General features: G+C 38.8%; 1 protein-coding gene and 1 pseudogene across 4 annotated transcripts in view; both read right to left on the reverse strand.

The window, feature by feature from the left end:
• Window positions 1-16,138, reverse strand: part of CRADD (CARD and death domain containing adaptor protein) — a 174,439-nt gene that overhangs the window by 60,441 nt on the left and 97,860 nt on the right. The gene's annotated exons all lie outside the window — the stretch shown is intronic.
• On the reverse strand, window positions 3,527-5,340 carry LOC107538919 (cilia- and flagella- associated protein 210 pseudogene; annotated as a pseudogene).

A 16,138-nucleotide genomic window follows, 5' to 3' on the forward strand; every position in this document is an offset into this window, starting at 1 on the left:
AGACAACATCAACAAAACAAAAAAACTAATGTTCCACTTGTCACATCTTATCTGGATATCCTTCAGAACTTAGAATCATGCTATTTTAATGAAGTAGAAAATATTCACTGAGATTAAGTATAAGCCCTTTAAATAAAATCTAAGGCCAAAATGTTGAGAGACTGTTTTGTGGTCACAAGCTACAGGGCTAGATCTCAAGTGATCATATTCTTGCCTGCTCTGCTACCCAGCTTCTCACTGGTACCGAAACGTGTCTGAGTTAATGACTTGTGAAATGAGATATTGCTATTCCTCCAAAATTCCCTTTGAAATGACTGTCATGAGCTTGCCTTTCTAATAAACATTGGTAGTACTACCAAGACTTCAATTCTACTTTCTTTCATTCACCAAAAGGTCACCCATGAAAAATCAGTTTTTACAGATCCACTTCTTGACCTCTCCTTCTTGTTTTGCCAGGAGCTGCCAGCAGCAGCTGTGGTTGAACACGGAAGGGTAAAAGAAGCTATGAAGAAAGCCCCAAAGGAGCCCCATTAACTTCTAACCCAAAGGTCAGGGATCAGGAAGATGATAAAGATGATACACCAGTGGGTGACTCACGGGTCACATATACCAGTGGGTGACTCAAGCCTACTACCCTCTGGAGGAGACACCATTTTTATTTTTAATTCTGATGTTAGCCAGAGAAAATCGGTTTGAATCATTCTCAAATATTACATAAACACTAATGCTTATTTCAATCATATAAACTAGCAGTTTTTCCTCCTTACTCCCACAGGAAGGTTTATCAAATTTAAATTTTAAAACTTTCCTAAATCAGGGAAAGAAACTAAAGAAACGGCTTGCCAATTCCAAATTATTTTTAGAAGTGTTTGTAGCACAGGCATTATCAAATATACTTCAGTTCCTTTTTAAAAAAAAAAAAAAAAAGGAAATACCATGTACGCATTCCAATGTTTCTATATGTGACTGAAGCCAGAAACAGCATTTGTGAAAATGTCATTCTTTTAAGGAAAGGAAACCACATTAATAATGAGTTGGGCCTGAGGAAGTTTTAGGATTTCAAAGGAAGTAGGTGGCATGCTTTTCTGAAAAAGTTAAAAGGAATAGACATCTCCTTTATTAAGCAAGACAGAGTTTTTATTTATACCAAAGTGATATTTCTTTGCCATCTGTTTTCATTTCATTTCTGACCTAATTTCTTTGCAATTGTCTTCAATGAATATCTTCCATTCTTAAGTCCTTTAACTGTCTTGCAAGATAACCAAGTCAACTGGCTTCCCCACTAGGCGATCACTCTGGGACTTTGTGCTCTACTATCAACTCTGTGTATCTGATATCAAATACCACAGATTTGCGCCATGTGTGTAGCAACCCCTTCTTCTCCTTCACCTTGGCTCCAGACATTTGTAAAACTGGAGAAAGGAGCCCAGACACATAGCAAAGGTTTTTAAGGTGCTCTGAAAGACCGCAGAGGGACAAGTCACGGCAGTGTGGTTTACTGGGTATGTACATCTTTCAGCCAGCGCTCCGAGACTACACAGTGGTTAGAGAGCAAAGCTCTAGACTCCTAAGACCTAAGTTTAGAAACTAGTTCTGCCATTCCCTAACTATGCAACCTTGGGCGAGTCACTTTACCTCTCTGTGCTTCAGCCACCTCAGCTTTAAAATGGGATTGCTGAGAGGGTTAAACATAAGTAATTAGGTATTTAAAGGGCAGAGCACAGTTCCTGGTATACAGTAACGCTCAGGAAATATTAACGACATTTATTATTTGTCCATTTTGACGCCTTCACTGGCATATCGAGAGGAAGAGTAAAATTTTGTCATTCAGCTTGAATAGATTTAGTGCCTTGACTCTTGAAGGAAACAACAATGTCAGGCACATTAGTATAATTTTTTTAAGATCCAGTCAGACATTTTTAGGGCATACATCATTATGTGGGAGCAGCCATGAAGTACTGCACTGCAGATGTTTTGGAAAGTCACACAAAATCTTGTAAAGCAGCGGGTATGTCTCATTACCCTGCAGCAGTAATTTAGCCACGGGGCTTGCTATCGGTCCCTGACTGATGACTGCCATTTCTTCCATCTAGAGAAACACATCACAGATGACAGTGACATGGTTGCACATGCCCACGGGCACACATGGGTTTTGCAAATGCCAAAATAATTTTGCAAGAAAGTAAAGGAAATAGTGGCCTGGGGGGGAAGTTCAGTATTTTATTCATTTGTTTGTTTTGCTGGTCTTAAAGAATTTCTTTATTGAAATAGTCTTAAAAATATTTTATTACCACAGAAGAAATGAAATCAGCCATTTTCCTTTGGCCTCCATTTAGAGTAAAGATGATCAGCCCTGGCCAGTGTGGCTCAGTTGGTTGAGCATCAGCCCGCGCAGCACGAGGTCGCTGGTTTGATTCCCGGCAGGGCACATGCCCGGGATGCAGCGTCAGTGCCCAGCGGGGGCGCGCAGGAGGCAGCCAATCAGTGTTACACTCTCACATACATGGTTCTCTCTTCTGCCTTCCTCTCTCTCTAAAATAGTTTAAAATCGTTTTTTAAACTATTCTTTTAAAAAAAAATTCTAAAAAAAAGATGATCAAAAATATATGTTGTCGAAGACCAAGCATAAATAAATGTTATTTGTGACTTAAAGTTAGAATTTACAGAGTTGTGCTTTTCATGAATGTGAAGAAAATTGCTACACATTTCACTCTCATCGCCGCTTTGCCTTTGATTATGTCTTTGTAATTATGATAAGAAAGATATTTTGCATCTTTCTCAGACACATAACAAAGGTTATATAAAGATGCTACTCCACTTAATTTATTCTTATTTACTCATTGTTTAAAATTTATCCATAAACAAAATTTTAAACACTATAAAATGAAAGCATGAATACTGGGAAGCAGCACAAAATAATGTGTAAGAGCTTAGAACTGGTGACAAGTAGACATGCATTTGTGGGCAAGAAACTTAATCCCTCTAAACTTCAGTTTCCTCATCTGAAAATAATATGAGTATATCCTATAAGACCAGGAGCACCAGAATCGTGCCTGGTGCAAACTGTTGCTCGGTAAATAATTTTTAAAGACATGGAAGGAATGAAAGGAATGTAAAAAGGAAGGGAGGGAAGAAAAGAGGGAGTGAGTAGCCATGACTCTCCCTCAGTTACACAAATAGTGGCTCTAATCCAGGCCTTTTGCTAGGATTCTAACCCTAAAATAGCACTTCATTTTTATTATGTAAATTTTCCATATTCAATAAAGTAGGGAGAAAATTAAAAACAACCCCCAGGACCACATCACCAAGCCTCAACACTTTTACCATTCTGATTTCATCAATTTCCCTAAACACACTTTTCTTCTTTTGACAGAATTTTTAAAGAAAATCTCAGGCGTCGTAGCAATTAAATAGTAAGTGCTTCTAATAGGTAAGGACTTTTAAAAAGTATCACATCACCATTATTAATATCAATAAAATAATTTCTCAATAACATGTAATAAATAGAGTATGTTTCATTATCTCTTATTGTTTAAAAAAAAAGAAGAGAATTTTAAAGTTCTTTATGTTCAAATCAAGCTCCAAACAAGGTTCATACAGTGCATTTGGTTCATTGGTCTCTTCAGTTTTTTGTTTTGTTTTTTTAAATAATTAATCTCTCAATCTTAAAAATAAACTTTTTTCTACCATGTAAAACCTAGCCTTCCCTTAGACTTTTGAAAATTATTATATTTTGATCCCTGAGAGTTATAAGAAGGGAGCTGGACTCCAGAGAAATCATTTGCCTGATAGTTAGGTCTTAATCCACCTCTGTCCGTAAAAGCTGGTCCATGGCCACCTCCGGGTCCTCCCTGTACAGATTTTACAAGTGGAAAAACATATTTACTTGTCGATTCAGACTCAAGTTCAATTACTTCTCTGGCATAATCTTGAAATTCTTTCTCCTCCTCAACCACAAGATCTTTAGTAAGTCTGCAATGCTCTAGTTGTGCTTGTTTTGCTTGCTGTGCATTAAACTTATTTTTGGCCATTTGCTGAATATGGGCATCCTGAACTTCGAGGCATTCTTTATCAGCTTTGCGTTTTTTCTCCTTTTCATGCTCTCAGAAAGCCTTATCTGCCTTCATGACAGCCAGCAAATGTTCTTTACCCTCTATTTTTCTTTGTCTTTCTTCTTCCTCTTTATTTTTCATCACAAAGTCTCTATATTCTTCAATCGCTTTTAATTCTGCTTTGTTTTTTTCATATTCTTCTTTTTCCCTTTTTTCCCATTCAGCGTCGGCTTCTTCTGTATCTCTAGCAATAATCAAATCTTCATTGTCGAGTTTCTGTTTCATTAGTCCACTCAGGAAGTTATTTATTCTTTCTCTACGTTCCTCCATCAGCCTGTTTCAGCTTCTTTTTCTTTCCTCATTTGTGTCAGTCGCTTTTTTGCTTTGATAAATTTTCTAATCTTTTCATCTTCCTCCTCTTGCTGCTGCTGTTCTACAGCTTTGATGATATTTTTATCACTCATATGTTTAAAAAATAGTTTCCTCCTTTCGTTTATCTCTTCTTTTTTCTTTTCTAGTGTTTTTCTCATTTCTATTTCATATCATGAATTCTGTCGCTTTATTTCCTCAGTATCCTTTTCTTCACATTTTTTTCTTATTTCTTCTCCTCTTCATGTTCCTTTATTTGTTTTAAATGATCGTTGGCAAGGGCCACTCTATCTCTGCGTCGTTTTGCTGCTTTTTCTTGTTCTTCCTTAAAAGCTTTTTCAATGTTGAGCTTCAATTGTTCCTCCCATTTTTTATCTGATTTTATTCTACTCTTTTGGTTTTCAGTCTGTGCATCACGTTCTTTCATCACTCTACTAAGAATAAGTCCCGAATGGAAGTGTTTCACTCTTTCTGTCCGGTAAAATTGATATTGCTTTGCACGCTCAATGGCCTTTTTTCTTTCTCCCTGTTTTTGTATTGCTTCTTCCATATCAAGGATCTGTCTTTCTGCCTCTAGTTCTTTATCACGCTTCTTTTTGGCTTCAAGTTTCTGCTCTTTCATCCCTGCATAGGTATTAGTCCAATGTTTTACCACTTCTTGGGATCGGAGATGCATTTCTTTCTTTTCCTTTCTTTCTGCACGAAGGCTTGCTGCTTTTCTTGTCAAACTGTCAAGGCTACCTCGAATCCTTTCCCACTCATTGTGTGGAATTATGGTGACCTCCTGGAGATCTACTTTGCTAGGTAGAAGAGGTGGACAGAGAACTTGATCTTCTTTAGAGTTCTTTATTTCCGGGCCTTCCTTCACCTGTCCCCTGCGCCTCCCCAACCGCACCAGCGTCTCTGAAGAGGTACCCATGGCGCTCTAAGGCTTGGGATAGCCCAGTCTTTTAATTTTTAAGAGTTGCCCCCTCCTTACTTTTTCCCCATAACAGTTACTTGCTCAAGAATTGGTTCATTTGTTTTATAGAACTTCCCACATTCAGGACCTGGCTGATTTGTACGCTTGTGGTGGTATTTAACATGTACTCCTATCTTCTGTATTTCCCGTAAAATGGTCATTAAATATGGAAGCCTACTGAGATTCTGGTTCAAATTTGTGGGGAGGGGATGTGGGCAAGACGATTTCCCAGGTGGAGCTGTTCCTTTTCTATCAGATCAGATCAAGAGGAATATAATGTTCCATTGTCCCACTGTTAGTGATGTGGAGACTGATCAGTGGGTTCAAGTGCTGTCAGGTTGTTTCTCCATTATAAAGTTCAAATTTCACCTAATGATTTGTACCCACTAATGATTGCTGCCTAGCTCCATTATTTCATGAGATGTTGCAAAATAGTGGTTTCCTACTTCTAGCATTTTTCTGCACTTAGCTGCAATTCTCTATAAAGAACATATCCTGAAGTACAGGCAATGTGTGTGTATAAAAGCGCAAGCTTTTATTTGTATTTTCTTTTCTTTCTTATGCTGTAAGTAGCATACTTTAAAATTCTACTTTACTTTTATCACTTAACAATAGATCCTGAAGATTATTACTTCATGGCAAAATGTAGAGATTTTCCTCATTCTTTCTTACAATTGTGTATTATTCCTCTTTATGAATGTACCATATAATTATTTAACAATTTCTGTATTGATGGATATTTGGGAAGTTCCCAGTCTTCAGCAATTACAAGCAATGTTGTAATAAATAAACTTGTCTGTATTATTTTGAATTTTTGGCACATTTAAATGAACTTTTCAGTCCTTTCATAAGTTAAATATGCCATCTTAAAAATGATATTTTCAATACACTACACTTAATTAAAAAGAAGTTAACATCCAAGGTACAATATAGTGTAGAATGGGTGTATGTTTTTAAGTGTGATGCCATACACGCCTGCCATCACAGTCGGTCTCCTGGAGTGTGACAAAATGTGAATTTCTAATCCCAACCCTAGGCCTTCTGAACAGTCAAGTGAGGGGTTCCCTGATCTAGTTGGGATAGCAGTGTACTTAGACTCAGAAGACTGACATCGATCAGCTCTGGTTTCTTTAGGAAAGATTCCTTGTATGTTAGAGATAATAAATACCTTCCCTACCAATATCACAGGATTGCTAGGAAGTTCAAATTCAATTATGTATAAGAGAGCAGTTTGGAAACTAAAGTAGAATTTAAATGTTAACATCTAGCAATAGAAGGGCACCTGCTAAACCAGTATCACCTCCACCATTAACAAATATTCTACTCCTACCTTCAATCTTAAAAACAAAAATAAGGGCCTATCTTTTGTCCTTAAATGCCTACATTCCTTCATTGATTCATTTTGGAAGGTTCGTGTGAAAGAACTGGGTCAGTCAGAATCCAAAGTACACAGTGCTCTTTAGGAATAGGCACCTCTCTCTAGGACACCACAAGGCATGACAAGGATTTGGTCCAACATAGCGAGAAAAAAATAGCTCAGTGCCACTAAGAGTCTTCCTTTGATTAACTTTATACAAAGGTGGAAAATGCCTGATGCTTCAGAAATCATTGCCAGTAATGACATACACAAAGAAAGAAAGGCCAACCATAAATGTCCTAAAGAAGAATTTGTTCTGCCATAATGTGGTGCATGGTGTACTTTCAGTCTGACTCTGTAAAGCCAATAAATCCAGACAGGTTCAGAGTCTGTTTATTTTTAAATGACAGGCAAAACCACCATAATTTTTGTCATCTTTCTAAAATAGAAGACTGTGCACTGTTTGGTGGCATTTTTTTTCTTAAGGTTCCAGAACAATCCCTACCATTTGATTGTGAAAGTCATTCCTCTACTATAGGACTTGAAGTACCAGGTGTGGCCAGATAATACGCAGGGGTAAATATGAAAGCTTTGAGGAGAGGGGAGATGGCTGGATCGGTGGGAGGAAGCATGGACGCTTCCTAGGTCTACTGTGGGGAAAATATCTTTAGTCAACATTTATTGAGGATTCAGAGAAATTTAGTAAGATGAAAAAGCTGTAGATAACCTTTCAACTGTTGGCTCTGAGTAAAGCATTAAACATCCATTTTTCAGAATGCATGCTAGGGGTTAGGTTGGGGGAGATAATTAAATTTAAATCGCCTCTTCTCTGAATCAAGAACATCAAGAATTTACTATTCACAGACGGCCAGGTGACACTGGGATCGGTGCCTGTGAAGTCAGAACCTCTATTATCTATGAGCTGTGGGCTCAGAATAGCCACAAACATAAAAGAGCACCCTTTTCTAAGTGAATGTTGATATTCTAAATGCACACTCAGATACAGAGCAAAGAGTGAAACAGAATGATGTCTTTTCACAAACAAGCCTCAATACCACTGTTTTGTGGTCAGGTGAAGTTTTATGCTCAGAGACTATACAAGCAGGGGAATTACTCACACCTCTCACTCTTAGTAAGAAAGGTGTCCTGAAGGAAAGGGGATTTTTGAAGGCTCATACATCTCTGTAAAGGAGGCCAACTGACAGCGGTGGACAGGGAGGATCCGCCCAGCCCAGACTGTGGCTTGGAGGTAGAAGATAAGGCCCAGGCAGGGATGGACAGGGGATTTGCTGACACTGACTGGAGAAACAGGTAGAAAATGGGAGGCCGGAGGGGAAGGAGGAATGAATGGGAAGGAAATCATCAGGAAAACCCAACCTATGGATGAGTCTTAAATTAGGATTGAGGCTCTTGGCCTTTATTCAAAATAATACTTAACGTTTACTGAGGGTTTCACCATGTTCTATTTAAGGGATTTTATGTGGATTACATCAATAATCCTGTGATGTTGGTACTATTCTTCCTCATCTTCACTTTTCAGGTGAGGGAACTGAAACCCAGATGTAACTTATCCAAGGTCACACAACTAGGAAGCAGCAAAAGTCTGTATCTGAACCCTGGCATTGACTCTAGTGCCCACGATTTCAACCACCTCTCACTGCTGCCTCTCGGGAAGGAAAGAGAGAGAGTTCCCGTTGAGTACACTGAAGGAGAATGACACAATTCGCCTGGCAAAAAGATGAACTCTTCTGTAATGCTCAGGCCTGCTCTGGGAAGAAACAGGAGAGACAGAGACTAAGTTATGACGGTGGAAGGGATCAATGGGAAAAAAAGAGGGGCATCTATAACACTTTCAAGAAAGACAAATTTTTTAAAACATGACTAAGTTATGATCAGTGAAGTGGGAAATGGCCTGGTTTTGACTAAAGGGTTAAGTAGGGCTGAAAACTGGGGACATTTGATAACACGATCCCAACTTCAGTATTCTTTGAAAAGTGGTGTGCCAAGGATCCACCCCAATCTGTGCTTTGGGTAAGAGAACAGCAGGTGAGGAAGGACAGGGATGACGGAGAGAAATAAAAGAGCAATGAGGAGGCACAATCCAGGGAGGCTACATGGTTTAATGGAAGGACTGCGAGATTTGGAATCAGGGACACTTGGGTCAAACCTTGGTACTTTCAGGTGGTTTTTTTATTTTAAGTTTACCTTTATTGTGGAAAATATTACAAATGTCCCCTTTGTTCCCCATTGATCCCCCCACTCTGTATCTCTCTCTCCAGGCCCTTACCCCACTATTGTCTATGTCCATGGGCTATGTATACATGCATATAAATTTTTATGTTAATCTCTCCCCACCCACTCACCAACCCACGCCTCCCTTCCCTCTGAGATTCATCAGTCTGTTCCATGTTTCCATGTCTCTGGATCTATTTTATTCTTCATTTTATTTTGTTCATCAGATTCCACATATGAGTAAGATCATGTGACTCTTGTCTTTCTCTGACTGGCTTATTTTGCTTAGCATAGTACTCTCCAGGTCCCACCACACTGTCTCAAAGGGTAAAGGATTCTTCGTTTTTACGGCTGCATAATATTCCATTGTGTAAATGTCCAAGAATATGCTTGATATGATTTCAATCTTCTTGAACTTGGAGAGACTTGTTTTGTGTCCTAACGTGATCTATCTTTGAGAATGTCCCATGTGCACTTGAGGAGAATGCCTGTTCTGTAGCTTTCAGCTGAAATGTTCTGTAAATGTCAATTAAATCCACCTAATCTAGTGTGTCATTTAGAATCACTGTTTCCTTGTTGATTTTTTGTCTGGAATATCTATCCAGTAAAGTCAGTGGGGTGTTAAAGTCCCCTTCTATGACTGTTTTGCTGTCTATCTCTCCTTTAAAGTCCTTTAGAAGTTGATTTGTTTTGTTTTGTTTTGTTTTTTCCAGCCTGTGTGAGTCTTTTGTTCTGAGGTAGGCCTCTTGTAAACAAGATATATTTGGGTCTTGTTTTCTTATCCATTCAGCTACCCTATGTCCTTGGATTGGAGGATTTAATTGATTTATATTTAAGGTTATTATTGATAGGTACTTATCAACTGCCATTTTATTTCTTTATACCTATGTTTCTCCTCTCTATTTCAACTTCTTATTACAGTCCCTTTAACATTTCTTGCAATGCTGGTTTGGTGGTAATAAATTCCTTTAGCCTTTCTTTGTCTAGAAAGCTTGCTATTTCACCATCTATTTTGAATGACAGCCTTGCTGGACAGAGTAGTCTTGGTTTCAGATCCTTGTTTTGCATTACCTTGAATACTTCATGCCATTCCCTTCTGGCCTGTAGAGTTTCTGATGAGAAATCACCTGACAGCCTTATGGGAGCTCCTTTGTAGGTAACAGATTGCTTTTCTCTTGCTGCCTTTAACATTCTGTGTCTTGAATTTTTGGCATTTTAATTATGATGTATCTGGGTATGGGCCTCTTTGGGTTCTTCTTGCTTGGGACTCTGTGCCTCCTGAACTTGTGTGACTTTTTCCTTGACCAAGTTAAGGATTTTCTGCCATTATGTCTTCAAACAGGTTCTCTAACCCTTGCTTACTTTCAACCTCTTCTGGCACACTCCTATGATGCAAATATTGCCATATTTCATGTTGTCCCACAGCTCCCTTAAACTGTCCTCCTGTTTTTTAATTGTTTTTTATATCTGGTTCTCTGATTGAGTCATTTTTTCCTACCCTGTCTTCTAATTCACTGATCTGATCCTCAGCTTCCCCTAATTTGCTATTTATTCTTTTCCGTTTTGTTTTTATTTCTACTATGCCATTCTTAATTTCCTTCATAGTTTCTATATCATTTTTCATGCTGTTGAGCATCTTTATGATCAGTATTCTGAGCTCTATATTTGATAGATTGCTTATCTCCATTTCATTTAGCTCTTCTTCTGGAGAATTGTTTTGTTCTTTCATTTGGGGCTTGTTTTTTTGTCTCCCCATTTTGGCTGCCTGTTTCGATTTGTTTCTATGTATTAGGTAGATCTGCTAGGACTCCCAGTCTTTTGCATGGTCTCTGGTACAGGCCAATGTCAGATGTTGCTTGTGACTCATTTTTAGTACCCTGTTTGAAGTTTTCCACACTCCACAGCTTTTGGTTTCCTCTGCTGGGGCTGGGTGTGTTTGGACAGGATCAAGATGTGCACGAAGGCCTGCTTTTCTAAGCCCTGGGTCCAGAAGCAAATCAGGCAAAGACTCAAAGCACCCAGAGGCTATTATTCAGTCTCTTAAGGAGCCTCAGGCTGTAGAAACTCCACAGGGTGGGGCCAGAGGTTTTCCAGCAGGGTGGAGGAATTTCTTCTACCTCAGACAAAAGCTGCTTAGAATGTAAATGTCTACCAGAGAAAGATGTCCTCTGCCATATGGGGGAATGACTCAGCACTGGGGTCTGGAAGGTCCAGATGGGTGCCCTCTGAGATCTATTCCCCGCCCAGTCCCCTTGGATTCTCCTCATACTGCTCTAGTCCACTGTGCCTTCCCGATGGCAGAGACCAAGGTGAGTGGCTGCATAGAAAAATTTGTGTGTTGGTCCTTTAAAAGTGTGCCTGCATTTCCAGCTGTCTCTCCCTGGCAGACAGAAACCCTGCTGCTTTTCACAGCTAGATGTTATGTGGGCACCTTTCTCAGTTCTGGTGCTCTCGGCCAGGAAGCCCAGAGTGGGGTTTAGACCCCAGAGTTCTCAGTGGGAACCCCATAGAGCTGAGATATCCCTCTGGACCTTCAGCTGCTGCCCGTGGGAGCCCAGCCAGCCCTCTCACTCTTCCACACTTCCTACTAGTCTGTGCGGTCTCCACTTTAGGTCCTTGGTTATGTGGGTGCTCTCCAGCTAGTCTTCAGTTGCAATTGATTACTCACGGTGTTTTTTCTATATTTTAGTTATAATTCCAGTTTGGTCCTGGGAGAGTGTCAGTGTAGCTTCCACTTTATCTGCCACCATCTTGAGTCGATCCAATTTATTTCTATGTAACAATGTGTAAGGTAGCTCTGTGTCTTTGTTTCCATAACAGTAAAATATAAAATTTTTAACTGAAGGCAGTATATATTATTAAATAAATAATACATGCAAAGCGCTAGCAAAGTGCTTGGCATATGTGAGGTAATCCAAAAATATTGAGACTCAAAATAAAAGAAAACCACATGCCAGCTGCTGCTTCTTAGGATGGGGAGACTGACAGGAAGGACTTCCAAACTGGCACAACAGGGAGGCATGTCTACGGCAATATCACAACTACCATGAATGGTACCTGCATGCTCCATTTGCCACATGTACACTAGGATACTAATGTCTGTACTGATCAATCCTGTCTCCATAAGGATCTTCCACTCTATAGCAAAAAGAGTTTGCCTGTTCATTCATTCCTCCTTTTGTTCATTCAACAAACATTTGTTATAGCCACAGAGCTTGGCTAGGAAATCTGCACCAATGAGGAGATGTGGGGGAGGGGACCATCATAATGTCTATGGAGCTTTGTGATCATCAGCCCAGTGGCTACAGCAGCCGGGATGTAAGTATAGTATAACAATGGCTAAGTCACACTCCATAATTGCCCTCACCGAGCTTACACTCAATCTATTAGGAAAGACACACATGAATACATTTTTACAACTCAGTCTAATCACTGCTATGAAGTGCTTTAGAAAAGGGACACAAAAGAGACAAAATCCTATAAAAGATTTCATAACTGTCTATACCATCACGATCAATGTCCCACAATTCTTATAGTAGGGGAAGGCCATCTGATAGTTACTCCAATATTACTCTTCACAAAGTTTACTAAACAACATCAGTCCCTTGTTTGTTTTGTATTGTTAAGCACCAAGTGTGCACTGAACATCATAAAACTATTTCCTATTATATTTTTCAAATGCTGATGTTGCCATGGAATTCACCCAAAGTCTGGTCTTGAAGACCAGCTATAGCTCTTGGCAATGTTTTGTTTCAACAATAAAATAAAATCCTGTTAATCCCATTACTTTAGGTATTTATTCATTACTGTGGAGAAATGGCCTGTTTTCACAGTACCACAACTTGTTTTGAAAAAGTGAATTCTGACTGCAGTTCTTTATCCTGGCAAAAATCTCACAAGCATTGCTTCCTACCTACACGGCAAGGTTAACTCCATTTTATTTCAAACTTCAGCAAAGTTTTAATCTCAACACAGTCAGGGTATATGCAAACAGATGCCTAACTAAAACTTAGTTTTTCTTCTTTGAAGATTAATAAAAAGAAAACCACTTAGAAAAGTGCTATTATAAGAGCAGGCAGTGGTGGTAACCAGTCATTTCACTGTAACAAAATAAAGGGTCCCTAAAATAGATGCATTGTCCAAACACCCATCCACTTTGAATAACCAAAGCAGCAATTACTCTTCAGAACTTGAGATGGCACAGCTTTTTCTTGGATAATAATAGTACCACAACAAAATAGTCTTTGATTTCCAAGACTCTGAAAGTACCCACGGGCTATCCTATTTCTGACTATGTGTGAAACAGAAATGTCTGTAATCGTAAAATCTTAGAGTCAGAAGGTCATCTTCTCTAATATCCCATCCAATGTATGAATCTCCTCTTTATATCTTGAACAGATACAATCTCTATGTGAACTTTTCAATTATTAGAAAGCACTTCATTATATTGATGTGAAATGTCTCTATTTGTATCTTCAAACTACTGTTCCCACTTTAATCTATCAGACATTACACATACCATGTCTAATTCCTCCTCAAGTCTCAAAAGGTAAAGCAAAGATTAAAGCCCAAAACAAGTAAGGATATGTCTAACTCCTTTAAAGGACTTCAAGTCACTAAGCCAACATGAATTATACATATTCTAGGATACTGAAGGAACAGATAGATATGTACTGTATAAAGAGTATAAACAGGAATCAAAAAAAAGGCAAACAATCCTGTTCATATTTTAGGAAGAATGGAAGAGTTTGATTCCCTAAATCATAGATCAATGAACTTGATGTGGATCCCTGGCAAAGATTAAGAACAAATTATTACACAGATCAGCATTTCCCAAACTGTGCTATCATGAGATGATAGCTATTAACTTTTCCAGCATCTTTAGAGTTCTTCAGAAAACAGCTTGAGGAATGCTGACATAGATCATTCCTAAGCACTGAGAAGGCAATAAATACCAGGAACCACCAGGTGTTTACCAGGAACAATTCAGGCCAAAAACTTGCATTTCCTTTTTTATAGAGTTGTTATGTGGACAGACAGGGGGAATGCCATAAACAAACATGGTCTTTTAATTTCAATAGAGCTTGTCTGTCTAAAGTAGTTCAACCAAACATGAATCTATCCAACTGAACCTAGATTAATTCAATTTATTTATATGCCGTGTGGAATCATCCTTCAAATGATAGGGTTACCAGTTAAGTAACTACGGAAGGGAGGCAGGAAAGAAAGAGTTAATTTGGGATGCTTTGTGAATCTATGCTGCTTCCTAAAGACACGTACTTTCATTTACAATTCACTTGCATAACATAATCTCAAATGTGCTAAGGACCAGCAGCTCTTTGCTCTAGATAGTCCTAGGTGAACCTTCAAAAAGAAATCAAGACAGTCTGTTTTTCTTATCATTTTGATATTCCATTTTCCTTGTTTCCCCATGATTACACACTGTGGCTCTTCAATACCATTTCCTGGGTTTTGTTTGCTTATATGTCTTACAACATAACTTAAGCTATCCTGTTTAAAATAGCTAGGCCTGGGAGTAGGGGTGTCCAGTCAAAAGAGTCAGATTTTGAGGCAAGTCAGACCAGGATCTTAGTCCTAGCCCATTACTTACTGGCTATGTCATTTGAGGTTTGTTATTAAATCTTCCTAAGCCTCAGTGTTCTCACCTGTAAAATGGGGTTGATCGCAATAATGCCTACCATGCGTAGCTGCCGTTAGCACTAGGAAAAAAGTAACTAAATTTTCTTTCCTAGTGCTCAGTCCTGAGTAGAAACTTAACAAATTGTAGTTGCAACTATTACTAGCATTGCCAATCTTGTGTGCTTCAATTTACCCTTATCCATGTTTCTGTTACACATTCCAGGTTGAATGAAGATCACTCTCTTTGATAGAGAAAGAGAGAAGCAGCCAAAAAGTTGAGGTCTGCTTTTCATCATGTTAATATTATTCCATCTGCCCCAAGCAATGAGCTTAGCCTTTACTTGTTCTTGTTTTGAACACAGCTTTAAAAAGCCCTTTTCTGTTGTCTTTAGCATTCTCCCAGCCTCCGCTCAGTCTGAACATGAGCTTTACAGGTATTTCCTTACTGGTTTTATGCCCCTCTTCTGAACTTGTCCTTGAACATGTGCTTGCCTTTCAATCTTCTATACATGTTCTCTTAATATCCAAGCCCATCAAAAACTTCCTGTTCTTAATGGGTCCCTCCCTTTTTTCTTCCTAATTAAAACAAGTTACAATTTTGCTGTAAAAATTTTCTTTTCTTCCTTTCTCCCTCCTTCCTTCCTTCCTTCCTTCCTTCCTTCCTTCCTTCCTTCCTTCCTTCCTTCCTTCCTTCCTTCCTTCCTTCCTTCCTTCCTTCCTTCCTTCCTTCCTCCTTTCTACCTTTCTTCTTGTAATTTTGCTGTAAGAATTTTCTTTCTCTCCCTCTCTCCCTCCCTCCCTCCCTCCCTCCCTCCCTCCCTCCCTCCCTCCCTCCCTCTCTCTCTCTCTCTCTCTCCCCTTTTCTCCCTTTCTCTCTTCTTGTACTGTCTTTTCTTTCCAAGTCTCTGGATGTTGAAAAATACCTATCCTTTCTCTAAAATATATTTTCTAAAGTCACTGTTACTATATGTTTATGCTCAATTTTCCTTTCTTTTGCAGTTATAAAAATAATACAATTGTAGTTACTCACTCCCAAGGTTTAGTCAATTCTACTTCAATAAACAGTTTTTCTAGTTGGTAAGAACTAAGTTCAGAGCAGTATTTCCATCTCATTGTTTCCTCAATCTGTGGTTTAAACAAAAGAAAATGACAGGTAGCCTCTTGATTTCCATGGATTTAAATACACTTATCAGACATTGAAAAAGTTAAAGTCCTCATCAATGACTATCTCTTGGCTTGTGGCAATATTGATATTCAGCAGACTCTAAATATGTGCGATATCATCAACCAGCAAAATAAGACACTCACTTTCCACACGAACCTATAGTAGTTGTTCAAGCATAATGAAAATGTTTTGGCTCCAATACCAAGAGAACAAGCTGTGCTTTGAAGTGAAGTCATAACAGTTCAGTCACAATTTCTAAGGGGGCCTGCAAAGGATGACACTTTATACTCTCAACTCAGTAAGTGGTGGAAACACCTTACTCTTACATTCTTTTTTGTTTGGTTTTATTTATTTGGGGTTTT

This window comes from Miniopterus natalensis, chromosome 2, assembly GCF_054644295.1.
Source record: "Miniopterus natalensis isolate mMinNat1 chromosome 2, mMinNat1.hap1, whole genome shotgun sequence".
Lineage (NCBI taxonomy): Eukaryota > Metazoa > Chordata > Mammalia > Chiroptera > Miniopteridae > Miniopterus > Miniopterus natalensis.